The sequence below is a fragment of the Scyliorhinus canicula genome, chromosome 14 (assembly GCF_902713615.1).
Source record: "Scyliorhinus canicula chromosome 14, sScyCan1.1, whole genome shotgun sequence".
Classification (NCBI taxonomy): Eukaryota; Metazoa; Chordata; class Chondrichthyes; order Carcharhiniformes; family Scyliorhinidae; genus Scyliorhinus; species Scyliorhinus canicula.
The window spans coordinates 134,023,886-134,042,408 of record NC_052159.1 but is presented as its reverse complement, the minus strand read 5'-3'; the positions used below and the strand labels follow the sequence as shown (position 1 = coordinate 134,042,408).

Here is an 18,523-nt window from a genome sequence, read left to right as displayed (position 1 = left end):
GAAACCCACTTGCTTACAAAATGGGCATGGTGCCTTTATTGTGTGTGAAAGAAGGAAGTGAAGGAGTATGGTCTTGTCAGGCAAGGGGGGGAAACCACCTGGGACTTCTGGAAGGATAAAGTGGCAACATGGGGAGACTTGCCATCAGCAGATGCGCAAATCCCATATAAAAGCTAATTCAAGATTTGGGGGTTTCTCTGGCTTGACAAATGTCAAGGTGAGTGATCTGAGCTTGGCCCCGTACCTCTGCTCTGCTAAGTCAGCCTTATTTTTTAATTACTTTTCCAATTAAGGGGCAATTTATCCACCTACCCTGCACAACTTTTGATTGCGGAGGTGAGACCCAGGCAGACATAGGGAGAATGTGCAAACTCCGCATGGACAATGACCTGGGGCCGGGATCGAACCCAGGTCCTCGGCGCCATGAGGCAGCAATGCTAACCACTGTGCTACCCTGTGTCAGTCTTATTTAATTGGCCTTATGTCGCCCTTAACTACCATGTCAGTTAATTTCATTCTGTCGGCATGTAGGCCTCCAACAATTGCCCCGCCCAACAATTGCCCCACCCTCACGTGGAGTTGTGGAACCAGCACGATTGCCCTCTTCCAACCCTGGTTCTAGCAGGTGTAGCCATCTAAGATGGACACTGGGCTACAAAATGGAGAACTGCTAAGGCTGCAGGGAAAAACAGTCTTAGCAAGGACAAGCAGTTTGCAGAAGACTAATTAGCATTCTGCACGTACAGAAACCAGTTTTTGGCCAGGTACAGAGTTTCAGCCAAAGGTGTAAATGGCAACAAGATCTACATAGTAATGAGGTGATCCAGATCCAGACCCCGCACAATAGAAACATTTAAGTATCAATGGATACTTTTGAGTAGACGCCCAGACAGAACGGCACCACAGTATCCAACACAAAGAACCATAGGGACCGCCCCACCCATCGAGGAACGACCCTCAGATTGGGGGGTTTAGAAGATATTGATTGGGAAAGGCCCAATCGATACATGGCAGGTAAAAGGCCCGCCCTACGGGGGCACGGACTTCTAAGACCTATAAAAGTAGACCCCGCACATGGTTCAGTCTGCTTTGGCTCCGGCTCTGACTGCTGCTTTGCTCCGGCTCCGCTTTGCTGATACATCGCATCCTGACTCCAGTTCCATCACCAGCCGTTGAGCCATCAGCCATCGAACTGTAAGTGCCAATACAACGATCGCTACATGATCCAGACCTTGCTAGATCCTGACAACTTTAAGTACCTGAGAGTTGCAGACCAAGAACGGGACGAAGGCCTTGTCCCCTGACCTTGCCTGTTCCTGTCTAGATAAGTATTTTAGTTGTTTAGTATTAGAAGTAAGTTAGTCTCTTTAGCGTATGCATGTGTATTTATTATATTTGTCCTAATAAATATCAATCGTTTGGACTTACTAATCGGTGTACAGATTTATTACTTTGAACCTGACCTTGATATACTTGTGAGGTGTCTAAATACGGCACCTGGCGACTCCTGAGCATAATTACATACACAGAGCCATAGTAGTGTTAAGCACACGGCCTTTAAACGGAGGCGTGTTAATACACTCCAGTAAAACGAGCAACACAGGGTCTAAAAATCAAGCACCCAGTTTCTATTAAGTCCTTCACATGAGATTTCAAATAGCATATTTGCTGTACATGTACTTTATCTGGTGAGACAAAAAGATTTTCTGATACTAATTAAACTTAATAAAGTTGATTTCAAAAGCAACAGTGAATTAATATTTATTTCTCTGAAACATGGCATGCTTTGAATGTTATTGAACTCAGTTGATGACCGGAGGGTGAGCAAGAAACCCAATATTCTTAACAAATTACAGGTTCAGATCTACACAATTAGTCCAGAAGGTTATATGTGTTATGATTAAATGCATTTCTCAGTTTTGCATTCAGGTTTCCCTTTTATCCCCTCATTACCATATTTGGTTTTGTTTTCCCCTGATGTCTTGCGGGCAATTTTAAGGTAATCAGCTGACAGAACTAACGGAATTAGATGCTCTGGTTGTTTTGTCCTGCCTATTCTTAAAAACATAATAATAATAATAATAATCTCTATTATTGTCACAAATAGGCTTACATTAACACCACAATGAAGTTACTGTGAAAATCCCCGAGTCATCTCACTACGGCACCTGTTCAGGTGCACGGAGCGAGGAATTCAGAATGTCCAATTCACCTAAAAAGCATGTCTTTCAGGACTTCCGGGAGGAAACCCGAGCACCCGGAGGAAACCCACGCAGACATGGGGAGAATGTGCAGACTCTGCACAGACAGTGACCCAAGCGAGAATCAAACCTGAGACCCTGGCGCTGTGAAGCAACAGTGCTAACCACTGGGCTACTGTGCCACCCGCATGGTAGCATAGGCAGGGTGTAAAATGGCAGCCAATTAAATCATGGCATGATTTAATTGGCTGCCATTTTACACCCTGCCTATGTTACCATGCGGGTGGCACGGTAGCCCATTGACCGGTTAAGTTTAAAAGACTTCCTTTCTATTTCTTTGGTTGCCTCAAATGATAAGAATAAACTGAATATCAATGCTGCAAAACCTATGACTGGGAGGCATATTGAGCCTATCTGTTTCTTGCTGTGGTGAAACCAAGGTCATGCCAAAATCGTAGAAGTGTGCAACTTTGAAACAGCTAAACTTCAGGTATTTTTTAAAAATCCATGGGTAATGTTGACACTACACATCGACTTATCTTGATAAAATGTTTGTCCTCTATTTAGATGTTCAAAAGTATATGAGGTTGCTACACTAATTCCACATTGATTTCAATATAAATCTAGTGTATAATTGAGGTGGGTAGCATTTTTTGCCAGCAAAGAAGGCTGGAAACCATGTACATTTTTTTGTAACCCCAAAATCCCACATTTGTTGATACCCTTTTATCCTCCCCATGATCGATTGACTGAATCTAAAGTAAGCTGATTCATTTATATTAGCGTTGTTGAAAGAACCAAAGAATTCATACAGGGCAGCACGGTAGCACAAGTGGATAGCACTGTGGTTTCACAGCGCCAGGGTCCCTAGTTCGATTCCCCACTGGGTCACTGTCTGTGCGGAGTCTGCACGTTCTCCCCGTGTCTGCGTGGGTTTCCTCCGGGTGCTCCGGTTTCCTCCCACAGTCCAAAGACGTGCAGGTTAGGTGGATTGGCTATGATAAATTGCCCTTAGTGACCAAAAAAGTTTAGGACGGGTTATTGGGTTACGGGGATAGGGTGGGAGGGCTTAAGTGGGTCGGTGCAGACTCGATGGGCCGAATGGCCTCCTTCTGCACTGTATGTTAATTTTTTTTTTAAATGTTGAGGCCCTGCAGCTCAACAAATGTGTACCGGCCCTCTGAAAGAGTACCCTACCGAGGCCCATCCCCCAGCCCATCCCTGTAACCCCATGACCCCACCTTATTTGCACATCGTTTGGACACTGAAGGCAATTTAGCATGGCAAATCCACTTAAGCTGCACAGCTTTGGACTGTGGAAGGAAACAGGAGCATCCAGGGGAAACCCATGCAGACAGGGGAGAAAGTGCAAACTCCACACAGACGGCCACCCGAGGTTGACTCGAACCCGGGGTCCCTGGCGCTGTGAAGCAGTAGTTTAGTCATTATTTAGTTGCTCACAATGAAAATGAGGTAAATGACAATGCTAAAATGAGCTTATTGCTACCATCAGCCGAACAGAAGGAAGTTCGAATCCAGGAGTGAGGAGAAACTTTCAGTCGTGATTTTTGCAGCAAGGAACCATTTTTCGAGTTGTTGCAGTGAATTTATTTTGGCTTTCTGCTTACACGAACCTGAACATGCTTTTAACTGTTTCGGAAAGTGTGTGATGACTGAGTGAACTTCGACCTCTTCCCAGCTGTATGTACCATATTCCCTCTCGGCATACTCCTTGGGGAAGGAGGAGCACAGGATGGAGGAAAGGAGAGTGATGGGGAATTTAAAGAGGATACACAAACCAGGTATGAACTGCCCCTCCCCAGCAAATGTACAGTGTTATGATCAGATAAGGAGGGGTCGAATGGCTTCCCTCTTTCCCTACTTCTCATTTGACCGCATCACTCTTTTTAAAAAAGAAGATACGCTTGCCAATTCAGTGAGTGTTTCATCAGTTTACGTGCTATAACTATAAAAGACACATACGGATAGGTTTTCTTGAACGTTTTGAAAATAAAAGAGGACTTGCTTCACCCGGTCTAAGATTTTTTAAAAAAATGCCACACACACGCACACAGGAAAGCAGTGGGATTAATCACCTTTGAATTTAGAATTTAGAACAGTACAGCACAGAACAGGCCCTTCAGCCCTCGATGTTGTGCCGAGCAATGATCACCCTACTTAAACCCACGTAACCCGTATACCCGTAACCCAACAATCCCCCCATTAACCTTACACTACGGGCAATTTAGCATGGCCAATCCACCTGACCCGCACATCTTTGGACTGTGGGAGGAAACCGGAGCACCCGGAGGAAACCCACGCACACACAGGGAGGACGTGCAGACTCCGCACAGAGTGACCCAGCCGAGAATCGAACCTGGGACCCTGGAGCTGTGAAGCATTGATGCTAACCACCATGCTACCATGAGGCCCCTTTGGTATCGGTGAAAGATAGGACCATCCAGTTATACGCAGTTTGCAGCTTTTTCAAAGTCAAATGCGCATCAGAATGCCCCCATGCTCTTTGTCAGCTACCGCAGACAGCCTTCCAACTTACTCAACAGAAGGCTTCCATTCTCTGAATATGTAGATTGTGAATGGCAGTGTGGAAAGGATCCTGAACAAAATTTAGGATATGCTTGAAGTTGACATCCTACATATTTTTGGCAGCCAACCTGACTTCACCAGAGAGGAAACACCATGCAATGAAAAGGAACGTGGGTGACATAGTCTACCTTATACTCCACTGGATAACGAACCCATTAGAAGTGGTTCAAATAGTGGCAGAGGAATACTGCTACATCAAGGCATGGGCCACCACAAAATTATAGTTGAGAGGTATTGTAAGCGATATTTTGCTGCCTAGACATGTCAGGAGAGGCTCTGCAGTTCCCATGGCTCATGTGTTATGACATTTGTAGTTTGTTGTACCTATACAACAACAAAAAAATACAGTTTTCCCTTTAAGATTGATGAAGAGATGGGCTTAGCTGCTTACATGGACCAGGGCATCATACTGTCTTGCATTCGGAAGACTTCGCAGTGACTGCTGCAAAGGCGTAACTGACCACCCTTGTCTTCTGTTTAACACAGTCCAACAGTATTTTCCCCACCTAAAGGACAAATCCTTTACTCCAGTGCCAACCTTCAGACAGAACAAAGCAGCAATCTTTTTTTTCCCTCTAATTGTCAACAACATTAATGATTAAACATGCCAGCACCACAAAAAAATTACTTTTTTTTTGCATGATTCTGTCAGGAATAACAAAGCAGAAAATAAGTACACCTTCTATTTTAACCCAACAAAGTCCTAAATGAACATAAGGCAACCAAATTTTTCCTGACATTGTTCTTGTCCCCAGTATCTAACTGTGCAGTCCTTTCAACTTTTCTGGTGCTTCTTTCACATACCATTTGCTCTCCAGTATTGTGAAAGGAAGATGATTGCTCATCTTCTATAAGAGGGTTATGTAACTACTGTGTTGTTCCTTTTGCGACATCTTGCTCCTTGTTAGGATGTCCCTCTTGGAAGCATACCTGCAACTTTCGTTTATAAAGAGACTTTAGTGCAGTAAAATTCTTCAGTTTGCTTCATCAGAGCTTTGGCAAACGCATTTTGATACTAAGTCACATAAAGAGTCATTAGGACAGCTGGCCAAAAAGGTGAGCAAAGGTGTATGTCTTAAATAAGTAATTAGAAATGGAAATATACAAGAAGGATTGGAGATGTGAAACATTTGTCGGATTGACAGGGGTTAAGGAAAGGTGAGGCCATTGTTTGAAATGAAGGATTAGAATTTTCACTTGTCTTTAGAATCCAATGATCAGTTCTATCACATTCTAAAGCATGAGGGAAAACACTGTGCACCGCAACTAACAGTTCCAGAAATCAGTACACCAGGGTTATTGCAGGGTTATTACATGGTGGTTAGCATAAATGCTTCACAGCTCCAGGGTCCCAGGTTCGATTCCCGGCTGAGTCACTGTCTGTGCGGAGTCTGCACATCCTCCCCGTGTGTGCGTGGGTTTCCTCCGGGTGCTCCGGTTTCCTACCATCTCTGCCTGCCTTTTTCCACATTTTCCTATGTTAGCTGTTTTTGCAATTGCCCCAAACACAGTTTTGAAATGTCCCCTTAAAGAGGAGACTGAGTCAAACACTTTCCTTCTTGCCTGCTTCTGGAATGTCCAGCCAGAACTTGCATTTTAAAAGCACCATGCCAAGTTCCCTGCACCAGAGCTCATTTTCACATGGATTTGGAACTACTATTCCAGTGGGCATATAAATGTTCTAGCCTTCAGAATTACAGTGAAACTATCTCTCCAGTCCAGGGACCACTTATTTCCCATTGGCCTGAAAGTGCTGCAATCCACCATGTGAAATTTTGGAACCACCATGTGGAATTCTTCAACAGCCACATGTGACTAATTTCTTTGAAATTCCTCTTCCAGTCTGGAGCTTTACCTGACAAGAGGGCACATTGGGGAATCTGGATAGCCGGCCCATGCAAAGGAGATCCTCCGTAGGCGGGATCCTCCGCTTCGCCGTCAGTGCACTCACGGACGCAGATTTCCTGACGGCGTGGGGGTGGCCACATGAGGAAACCCCATTGGGTGGCTGCCGGTACGGAGGGTCCCGCTGCCGGCGGGGGAGTGCCGCACCAGAAAACAGGCCTGGTGGGACGGAGAATCCCTTTTATGCAGGCGCGGTATGTGTCAGTATAAAAAAATTTGCCTTGTGTAAATCAGGTGTCAAGGCTGAAACTGACTTCAAAGGGAAGCAAAGTATGACTTGTTCATTCAGAGACTATCAGCTTTGGATCAGGTCTTTTGCCAAAGTCATGCTGCGCTCACTGTTCAACTGAAAAATCAGTGCAATTCTTCTGCATTCATGCCAGGGTTATAAAGTGAATGTCCCGCTTGAATGCAGTCAAATAGACGTTCTGTGATGTTCCACCACTCCTTAGAGAAGTGGCACAAGGAAGAGGCAGAGCATATTGGAGAGTGCATGTGGAGCAGGAGAAGAAAGGGCATTTCTAACCAGTTTAAAAGTGGTAAAGAAAGAAATGACTTGCATTTATGTCATGCATTTCAAAACTTCAAGATGTCCCACCGCACTTTATATCACAAATGAAGTTTTTTTTTTGATGGCTCTTTGTGCACAGTAAGATCCCACAACCAGCCACAAGATAAATTGCCAGATAATCTGTTTTTTTTTCTTGTTTTAGCCACTTGGTTTAAAGGATAGACATTGTTCAAGGTGCAATACAAACTCAGCTGTTCATCTTCATTGAGCACCTATGGATCTTTTGCATCGAAAAATCACTCTTCTGACAGTGCGAAGCTCCCGCACTCCTGCCGCGGAATATTTGTAAAGTAGAAAAGCAGGAAGGTTTGCAAAGCAGAAAGCTTGAGAATTAAAAGCGAGGGATGAATCATACATCAGATCATAGATCTTTGTCTTTGCTATTTTTGATGTAGTCAATGTGTTTCTTTTGATTCTGTCTCTTAATTTTAACTCTTGAACAGTAACCTCCTTTAACTTTCGGCAACTTTACATAATTTAATTGCTCTTATTAAAGGGAAATCAGGGAAGGCTAGTACCTAATGGTGCAAACAACTGCTATCTTAGATCAAAAAGATGCAACTGTTGCATCAAACACTTCATCAGTGTCTTTGTTCCCTTGAACTTGACAAATTCTGTATACAGATGAAACAGTGACCTATTCCTTTAGAATATGTCATTGCTGAATGGAATAATTCAACTTCATTGTCAGTTGCCTTAATGTCCTTGATTTCAGTTGATACAGTTGCATCAATCACATCAGTGACAATTGCCTTTGTGTTCTCATTAATCAACTCATTTGCTCTGACCCAATCATCAAAAATTCCTTTGAGCCAGAATGCTGTTGACTGATTCAGCTTCCACTTTACCTCAGATACCATTAGTAATGTAAAACATAGCTTTTAACTGCAAACTCTGAATACATTTATGAGGGACACTTTGTCTGAATCCATTGGGCTTGTCATTTTATTTGCACCATTTCCCTGTGATGATGCATTTTAGAAGTTAAAACAAACCATACTCGCTACTTTGATTGAATTTAACTTGTTCCATTAGAGGAGCAGCAACAGACCTTTAATTGTGCATCATGTGCAGTGCATCTCTTCAAAGGATGAACAGTAAAGTAAGCATTTTCTTTAGTTCTTGAAGACTGTATGAACAAACAATTTGTACAACCGTCTAATGTATTATGCATTCTAATATGAACTGCAAGTTCATATTACAGGGGCTGGTTTAGCACTGGGCTAAATCGCTGGCTTTGAAAGCAGACCAAGACAGGCCAGCAGCACGGTTCAGTTCCCATACCAGCCTCCCCGAACAGGTGCCGGAATGTGCCGATTTGGGGCTTTTCACAGTAACTTCATTTTTTGAAGCCTACTTGTGACAATAAGCGATTTTCTTTTCATTTTTTCCAAGTCTGGTGTCAATTCCACCCCCGCCGTATCCCGAATTCTCCGCCCCCCGAGGTTCAGTGGGGCTGGGAATCGCGCCGCACTGGTCGGTGGGCCCCCCCGTGGCAGGCACCCCCACGGCGATTCTCCGGCCCGCGATGGGCCGAAGTCTCGCCGCTGACTAGCCTCTCCCGCCGGTGTGGATTAAACCACCTCTCTTACCAGCGGGATTGGCGGCGCGGGCGGACGCCGGGGTCCTGGGAGGGGGGCGCGTGGGGCGATCTGACCCTGGGGGGTGCCCTCACGGTAGCCTGGCCCGCGATCGGGGCCCACCGATCGGCGGGCGGGCCTGTGCCGTGGGGGCACTCTTTTTCGTCCGCCTTCACCATGGTCATCACCATGGCGGAGGCGGAAGAGACCCCCTGCCCTGCGCATGCGCCGGTATGACGTCAGCAGCCGCTGACGATCCGGCTCATGCGCAGACTTACGCCAGCCGGCAAAGTCCTTTTGGCCCCGGCTGGTGTGGCGCCAAAGGCCGTCCACGCCAGCCGGTGGTGTGGGACCCACTCCGGTGCGGGCCTAACCCTTCAATGTGAGGGCTTGGCCCCTAAAGGTACGGAGACTTCCACACCTTTGGGGTGGCCCGACGCCGGAGTGGTTCATAGCACTCCAACACGCTGGGACTCCCCGCCCCGTCGGGTAGGGGAGAATCCCGGCCGTGGTCACGCAAGTATCCTTTATCCAAAACCCTTGTATTTTGGATTTCAGATAATGCTGGTTTTCAGGCACCACATACAAGCTTACATTATGAAAGCCTAAGCCTGGGGTAGCTCTCGTCTCAGGTAAATAAAATGGCTAATAATGTAAAATGTATCACTGCATTAGAAAGACAGGGAAACTGTAATAGGTGACCATGTTCACTGCAAAAATCGCAAAGTAAACAATGCAGAGAACTATACTTTCTGCACGAAAGGTCGATGAAGTTCAAAAAAAGTCCAATTTTTGGATGTGTTCAGTCTTCAGATTTACAGATAAAGGATGCCCGACCTGTATTTCCATACATAATATATGATCTTCCAAACCAGGGGCGTATTATGTTGTGAAAATAGAATCATTGCCTGTTGAGAAAAAAGCCAAATGTGAGGTGATATAAAGTTCAGTTGCTTCCACCTTGCTCAGTTATGATGTGACTTGTCCTTTCGTGGAACCTGACCCCTGTTGCTGTGGCCAATTACTCTAAATGTCTGGGAGGCGATGGTATAATTTGAAAGCTTAACACTTTCATATCAACTCTTCTCGCTTTACCAGGATAACAGCAGAAACTTGAATAATTTTAAAGTAAATAATTTAATGATTTTGCTGAAATAGTGAGAGGATAAATTTGATTCCAGTGCTTTAAGACTAAATGGCCTTGTTCTGTACTGTAGGGATTCTATGGATTCGATGTGTTCAGCAGAATTGCTTTAATTATTTTTTCAGATTCTCACCAAGTCCAAATTGCTTTGCTCTTGGCTTCACTCTTGCCTCCCCCACATAACTACGACAGCTTGTGATTATTTTTTTGTGTCATATATTTCAGTAATACATTCCCAGATGGTGGAACATCTCATGATCTGTAGTGACTTCAGCAGAGCGTTAGCGCGGGCTTTAGCTCTCCATCTTGATTTATATTAGCAACACCCCCTGAATGCATCGTGTTTGTTAGAAATCCATGTGTGTGGCACTTCCATAAATTATCTCTTTGCAGCACACTGAAAATATAACAAAAAAGGAATCTGGCGACAAGGATTGAGGCAAGCAAAATCCGGTGAGGCACTGCATTGTCGGTTTTTAAAAAAAAGCTTGGCACAACTGTGAGCAAGCTGAAAACAATAAGTTTTTAAAAAAAAAGAGTAGTTTGCTGTTAGAAGTGGGTAGATTCTAGGCGGCACGTGGTGAAATGAAAAGGGCTGTGAGAATGAGGGTTCGAAAGTCTTTCCGATTCTGTGAAAGCTATGGCTTGAATAAGTCAAACCACAGTTCGGGAAAAAGGAATTTTGTTTTTGCATTGTGGACCAAGTGATCTCTTTCGTACATCAAAAAGAAAAGGAAAGGAGGAAGGTTGGTTTAAGTATGGATTCTGGGAGCCAGTATGCTAAATGATGGGCAAAGGAGATGCCTTGGATACATTTGATGAAGATGGTGAAATTTAGAACTGGTATGAAGAGAGATTTCAACTTTATCGCATAGCAAATCAAACACCGAAGGACCGAAAGGTTGCAACATTTTTCAGTTTGGTAGGGAATTCTTGCAGGCCTTGACAAAAATGGTCCTAACGCGGTGATCCAGAAAATTCAAGGAGGGGGGAGAATGAATTGCGTTGCGGTGGAGAGGGGGTGTAGTGCTGAATTGTATTGCGGGGGGTTGGGTGCTGAATTGTGTTGGGGAGGGTCCAGCCACTGGACCTCGCTATCAGGCTGCCCGCACAAAATGGCGGCCCATTAGCGGGATTCGGGAATCCCTAGCAATTCCCGCCATGCAAAAATTTGCAAGGCTAAGGATTGGTACTCGCTTGATTCACACAACTCAAATCAGGTGCAATTCAGCTCTGGTGAGAGAACATAGTTTACAAAATGGAGGATTCTGCACATAATCTTCGATAATATCAGCACACACTTATGCTATCAAACTCCTTAATTTGAGGCAACATGCAAATGCTGATGCTTTGTGAAGATTTCTGTTAGAAATTAAGTAGATTCTGAAGAAAATGTTTTCAACATCCTATATTTCTCACACATGGATAACTTACTGTGACTTCATCTCAAGACAAGAGATATATACAAGAACTGATCCAGTGGTGAGAAAGATTATGGGCCTGGTCCTAAAAAGGAATGATGAAAGAGATACATCGTAAAAAATCCAGACCTCATACAGTCATAGGGTGGGATTCTCCGACGCCCCCCCCCCCCCCCCCGTCCGCTGGGTCAGAGAGTCCCCAGTGGGCGGCGTGATTCCCGCCCCGTCGCTCTGAATCCGGCTGCCGTATTCTCCGGCACCGGTTTTCAGGTCGGCGCAGGGTTTACGCCCCGCCGGTCGGGGGCCGTTGGCAGCAGCCTCCCCCGGTAATTCTCTGGGCCGAGAATGGGCCGAGCGGCCGTCAGTTCCTGGCCAGTCTCGCCGGCGTGAAATGACATGGTCCCACATGGCGGGACCTGGCTGATAGGCCATCTAGTGGAATCCTCGGGGGGGGGGAATCTGGCTCTGGGGCGGCCCCCCACGTTGGCCTGGCCCGCGATCGGGGCCCACCGATCTGCGGGCGGGCCTGTACCATGGGGGCACTCCTTCCTTCTGCACCGGCTTCTGTAGGGCTCCATTATGGCTGGCGGGGAGAGGAACCCCCCCCCCCCCCCCCCCCCCCGTGCATGTGCAGGGACCACGCTGGCCGGTCTGTGCATGTGCAGGGAACACGCTGGCCGGTCTGTGCATGCGCCTCCGGCGCTGGCCTAGTCCCCAGAAGTGCAGAGAATTTTGCATCCTCCGGTTGGCCCAACACCGGAGTGGTTCACGTCGTTCTTGATGCCGCCGTCGGGCCAATGCGGCAATTGCGGGAGAATCCCGCCCCCATCCGGGCCGGAGAATCGCCGTTCGACCATTTGAAACGGCGAGCGGCGATTCTCCGAGCAGCCTGTCGTAAAACACGACACGCCGTTTTGGGGTGGGGGGGGTGGGAAAATCGCGTGCGGGTGCCAGGGCGTCGTGGCGTGGCGTGAATCGCCCAGCACTCCCACGATTCTCCCACCTGGCGTGGGGGTCGGAGAATCACGCCCTATATATCACGATCATGTATCCCCTCAGTCTGCTCTGCTCCAAGGAAAACTACCTAAGTCTATCCAATCTCTCTTCATAATTAAAACCTTCCAGCCCAGGCAACATCCTGGTGAATCTCCTCTGCTCCCTTTCAGTGCGATCACATGCCTCCTGTAAGGCGGATTCCAGAACTGTACATAATACTCTTGCTGTGGTTTAACCAACGTTTTATACAGTTCCAGCTTAATCTCCCTGCTCTTAAACTTTACGCCTCGGATAATAAAGGCACGTGCACCATATGCCTTCTTAACCAAAGAATAGCTCATTTAAGGGATCGATGTACATGTACATGTCCTTTTGATACTCGGTGCTTCCCAGGGTCCTGTTGTTTATCATGCCTTGTTTGTCCTGCGCAAGTGCATCACCTCACACATAGCTAGATTGAATTCCATTAGTCACTGATCAGCCCATCTGACCAGCTCGTCTGCATCCCCCTGTAATCTAAGGCTATCCTCCCCACTATTCACCACCCCGCTAATTTTCGTATCATCTGAAAACTTACTGATCAACCCTCCTAAATTCATATCTATTTACATAAACCACAAGGGCCCCAACATTGATCCCCACACTCAGGCTTTCAATCAGAAAAGACCCCTCGACCATTCCCCTCTGTTTCCTGCCACTCAGTCAATTCCACTCAGTCAATTCTGGATCCAATTTGCCAAATTTCTTTGGATCCCATGGGCTCTTACCTTCACTATCAGCCTCCTAAGTGCGACCTTATTAAAACCCTTGCTGAAGCCCAAGTAGGCTACGTCAATTGCATTTCCCCCATCTCCACACCTGGACACCTCTTCGAAAAATTCAATCAAGTTGGTCAGACATGACCTCCCCTTAACAGAACCATGCGGACTGTTCTTGATTAATCTCTGCCTCTCCAAATGCAGATTAATTCTGTCTATCAGGATTAATAATCTCCCCACCACTGGGTTTAGACTGACTGACTTGTAGTTTCCTGACTTATCACTTCCTCCCCACTTGAATGAACCACATTGGCTATCCTCCAGTCCCCCGACACCCTGCCTGTGGCCAGAGAGAAATTGAAAATAATTGTCAGGGCCACGACTATTTTCTCCATTGCCTCACTCAGCAGCCTGGGATCCATTTAATCTGGCCCTGGAGATTCGTCTATTTTTAAATCTGCCAGACAACACAGAACCTCCTCTCCATCCATGTTAATTTCTTTAATTTTATGACAGTCCTTCTCCCTGATTTTTATAACCACACTGTCCCTCTCATGAGTGAACACCAACACAAAATATTCATTAAGGACCATATCTACGTCCTCTGGTTTCACATACAAATTACCACTGTGGTCCTTATTGGGCCCTACACTTTCCCTCGTTATACTTTTACACTAAATGTATTTGTGAAACAATTTAGGATTTTCCTTTATTTTCCCTGCCTGTATCCTTTCATGTTCTCTTTTTTGCTCTCCTTTTTAAGTTCCCTTTTGCATATTCTATATGCCTCTCGGGCCTCTGCTGTTTTGAGTCCTCAATATCTACCATTAACCTCCATCTTTCGACTGATCCAACACTATGGGCGGAATTCTCCGCTGGTGGCCAAAATCGTGGAGGCCATTGTGAACTCGGCCGAGGTTCACGACGGCCTCGGGGCCAACTCCCCGCACCTAATTCACCCCCACCCGGGGGTTAGGAGCGGGCCCCCGTCCGTTCCTGGCCGCGACCTCGGCCGCCGGAAATGACGCAGGAACCCGCGCATACGCGGATGACATCAGCGCGCAGATGCCGCAAACCCACGGTGCCGTCTTTCTCCACCGCTGCCCGGCAAGACGTGGTGGCTTGATCTTGCCGGGCGGCAGAGGGGAAAGAGTGCGTCCGTTTTGGACGCAGGCCCGACGATCGGTGGGCACCGATCACAGGCCTGTCCCCTCCGGAGCACAGTCGCAGTGCTCCAGTCCCAATCGGGCCTCTGGATGCCCCAAACGGGCATCCGCCACCCGTTTCACGAATGCTGCAACCAGGTGTGGTTGCTGCCGTGGTGAAACGGGTGTGAAGGGCCGGCAGCTCGGCCCATCGGGCTCGGAGAATCGCTGTTCGCCTTGAAAAACGGCGAGCGGCGATTTTTCCGAGGGGGGGGGAGAATCGCGGGGACGCCGGGGGGGGCGTAAAAAATGTCGAGAGGCCCTCCCACGATTCTCCCACACCACGTGGGGAGCGGAGAATTCCGCCCTATATATCCCACGATATCCAGGGTTCGTTCTCTGGATTTGTTAGTCCGACACGGTTTCTTGATTGGAACATGTTAGCCCTGTCCTCTCCATATTTCCTTCTTGAATGCGTCCCATTGTTCTATCACATATTTACCTAAAATTGTCTGCTTCCAGTCCACTCTGGCCAAATCATATATCATCTGATTCAAACTGGCCATCCCTCAGTTTAGAATTCTGATCTTGGACCCATCCTTGTGCTTTTCAATAATCCTACATTGCAAGAATACTGAGTTGACAGTCCAGAAAACATTTGTATTCTGGGGAATCCGATGATTATTCCTCCATGCTCACACAACAGGATCCTTGACCAACTACATGAGGGACACCCTGACGTGGTGAGCATGAATGAACTGGCATGCAGTTATTTTTGGCGGCCAGGATTAGATGCTCAAATCGAAAAGTGAGTGGGCTAATGTAAGTTATGTGCAAAACTAAGAAAAACTCCACCACTGCAACCCTTACATTAGTGAGAATGGCCGATGCAACCATGGCAGAGATACATATAGACTATGCCGGTCCAGTTGAGAGCAGCATGTAGATGGTTAAATGGCTGAACTGGTGATTATGAAATCCCCGATGACAGAACAAACCATTGAGAAGTTGGACGAAATAGTTGCAAGATTTGGTAGACCGAAGCAGGTCGTGAGTGACAATGGAACTCAGTTTATTTTGACGGTGTTTGAAGACTACTTGAAAGAAACTGGTGTACAGCACATGCCGTTAACTCTGTACCATCCTGCAACAAATGGAATGATTTGAACAGCCACTTAAACACTCAGTCAAGCTATCAAAGGACCAAGGTACATGCAAAGACGAGTGAATACCATCTGGATGTCATACCGAAACACAGAACACACAATGACTCGAGTTCACCAGCAATGCTGCTTTTCAAGAGGAAGCTTCTGATTCAACCTTATACTTCAGAGATTGTCAAACAACAACAACAATCTGCACAGATTGCTAGGAAGGAATTAAACTCGAAAAAAATATTCACTCAAGGAGAGTGTGCACTAGCAAGAAGCTACACTACCAATGAGAAATGGGTACTTGCAATTATCCTAACAAATAACAGGTCCAATATCATACACCATACAGACGGATGATGAGCGAGCTTGGCAACATCACACCGACCTAATATTGGCTTCAGGAAGTGAAATCACTGAAACCTCCCAGGAAGTATTTTTATCGGAAAGTCTAAGCAGTAATACTTATCAACAGAGACCAAACGCTGTGTCAAATTCAGATTCTGTTTCTGAGGACTTTTCAACACCAATGGAGACATAGAACATAGAACAGTACAGCACAGGCCCTTCGGCCCTCGATGTTGTGCCGAGCAATGATCACCCTACTTAAACCCACGTAACCCGTAACCCAACAATCCCCCCATTAACCTTACACTACGGGCAATTTAGCATGGCCAATCCACCTAACCCGCACATCTTTGGACTGTGGGAGGAAACCGGAGCACCCGGTGGAAACCCACGCACACACGGGGAGGACGTGCAGACTCCACACAGACAGTGACCCAGCCGGGAATCGAACCTGGGACCCTGGAGCTGTGAAGCATTGATGCTAACCACCATGCTACCGTGAGGCCCCGTGAGACGAACATGAAAATAACTTCAAAGGACATACTACACACAGAAGAAAAAGAAGACGCTTCAGAAAGTCTTGATTAGCCAGGTTCCAGAATGTTGAGTACAATGCATGAGAGATAAACATCCACTTGAGCCACCGTCTTATTAAGTAGAATATCTGTAAAAAGATAGTGGTGCAAACTAATGTTTCTGATATATAATTGGGCTCGTTGTTGAACGTTAATTACTAAATTGTCATTTGTACTAAAGACGTAAAGGGCGAGGGATGTAATGTATTTAAGTAATACATTCCCTGTTGGTGGGACGTCACGTGATTTGTAGCGATGTTAGCAGAGTGTTTTGCGTGGCCTTCAGCTCTCCATCTTGTATTTTTGAACAGCATCTCCTGAATAAACCTCACATCATTTCTGTAAGAAATCCAAGTGTGTGGCACATCCATACCTTTTCTCATTCAGACACTTTGAGAATATAACAGTTTGTTAAATAAGTGTCGGTGAAGAGTTTGGCTTTTAATATTTTTAGATCTTTCTAAATCTGCTACTTACACTTGCACTTCAATCTCCATGTTAAAAAAAAACTTCAGAAATCTGAAATAGGATGTTGACTTAGTGTGAATTCCACTTCCAGTGGAAGTGACAAGCCATTAAAATCTGCAACTGACTCTCTCATGCTGCAGTTCATTTGATGGGGCAGTCTGCTATGAATGGGTAAAATAATTTGGAAGAGGGGCAGAACGGTGGTGCAGTGGTTAGTATTGGGACTGTGGCGCTGAGGACCCGGGTTCAAATCCCAGCCCTGTGTCACTGTCCATGTGGAGTTTGCACATTCTCCCCGTGTCTGTGTGGGTTTCACCCCCACAACCCAAAGATGTGTAGGTTAGGTGGATTGGCCAAGCAGAATTGCCCCTTAATTGGAAAAAAAATAATTGGGTACTCTAAATTTATAAAAGAAATAATAATTTGGAAGCCTTGAGTTCAATTCTCTCTTATCCAGTTTCAGCAATAGATCTAGTAAATCTTTGCTACCTTGTTGCTTGCAAGACACAGTACTCGCACAACACCAGAGGGCAAACCTGCAATGATGCTGATGCGTCTTCAGATAATGTTACGTCTTGAGGTTTAGATGGGGTTCCTTTAGGATCTGCTGTTTCCCTCAGAAAGCTACCGTACTTGGGACTGTAAAAAAATATTGTTTATTTGCAGCTTGAAGTGGACCCGAGAATCTCCACACAAGCTTGGCCTTCTTCAGAACTCTGTGCTCAGTCATGTGACATTGCATCATAGTTACATCAGTCATTACATCAGCATCAGGTGTTTGTGATGTTAACCATTTATTCTATATCTCACCCCAAGTCTTTATCCCAACTATATACATCCTCCTACAACATGTTTTAATGGGTCTCCAGCCAGTCTACTCAAATTATTCTACATGTTGCAAAAATTGAACAACCATTACAGCAATACAGTTCACATAAATGACTACAGGGCCAACTTGCACTCTTGGACAAGCCTCCCACAAGTATAGTGGGCGAAATTCTCCGCCCCCCACGACGGGTGGGAGAATAGCGGGAGGGCCTTCCCGACATTTTTGCCGCCCTCCCGCTATTCTCCCACCCCCCCCCCCGCCGAAGTCCCGACCCGAATCGCTGCCGTCGTTTTTTTACGGCCGGCAGCGATTCTCAGCTGTTAGATGGGCCGAAGTCCCAGCCCTTTCCGCCGTTTTCACGAACGGCAAACACACCTGGTCTTGCCGTTCGTAAAAACGGCGTCACTAACTCGCTTTTTATAACCATGGCACCGATTGGCACGGCAGTACCACGGCCGTGCCAAGGATGCCATGGGCCCGCGATCGGTGGGCACCGATCGCGGGCAGCGGGCCCGATGCCCGCGCACTACTTGTCCTTCCGCCGCCCCGCAGTATCCATTCGCGGGGCGGCTGAGGGGCAACCCGGCCCGCGCATGCGCGGGTTTCGCGCAAAAACGCGATGACGTCACCCGCGCATGCGCGGGTTGGAGTCTTCCACACTGCGCATACGCGGCTGACGTCATATGACGCGTCAGCCGGCGCTAACTCCGGTAAGCGGGCTTAACGATTTTCGTTAAGCCCGTCTTGCCGGAGCCTACGGCGTCGGGCTGCTAGCCCCGACCGGGGACCAGAATCGGTCCCCCGTCGGGAAGGGGCGCGCTGCC

At 46.6% G+C, this 18,523-nt stretch overlaps 1 long non-coding RNA gene across 1 annotated transcript in view; it reads right to left on the bottom strand.

Annotated features, from left to right (window-relative positions):
• The window catches only part of LOC119977625, an 80,122-nt gene extending 62,585 nt beyond the window's left edge, over positions 1-17,537 (bottom strand). Inside the window, exon 1 of the long non-coding RNA XR_005463239.1 lies at positions 17,407-17,537. This is a non-coding gene — a long non-coding RNA (uncharacterized LOC119977625). The remainder of the gene's footprint in view (positions 1-17,406) is intronic.
• Positions 17,538-18,523: the final 986 nt, after the last annotated feature.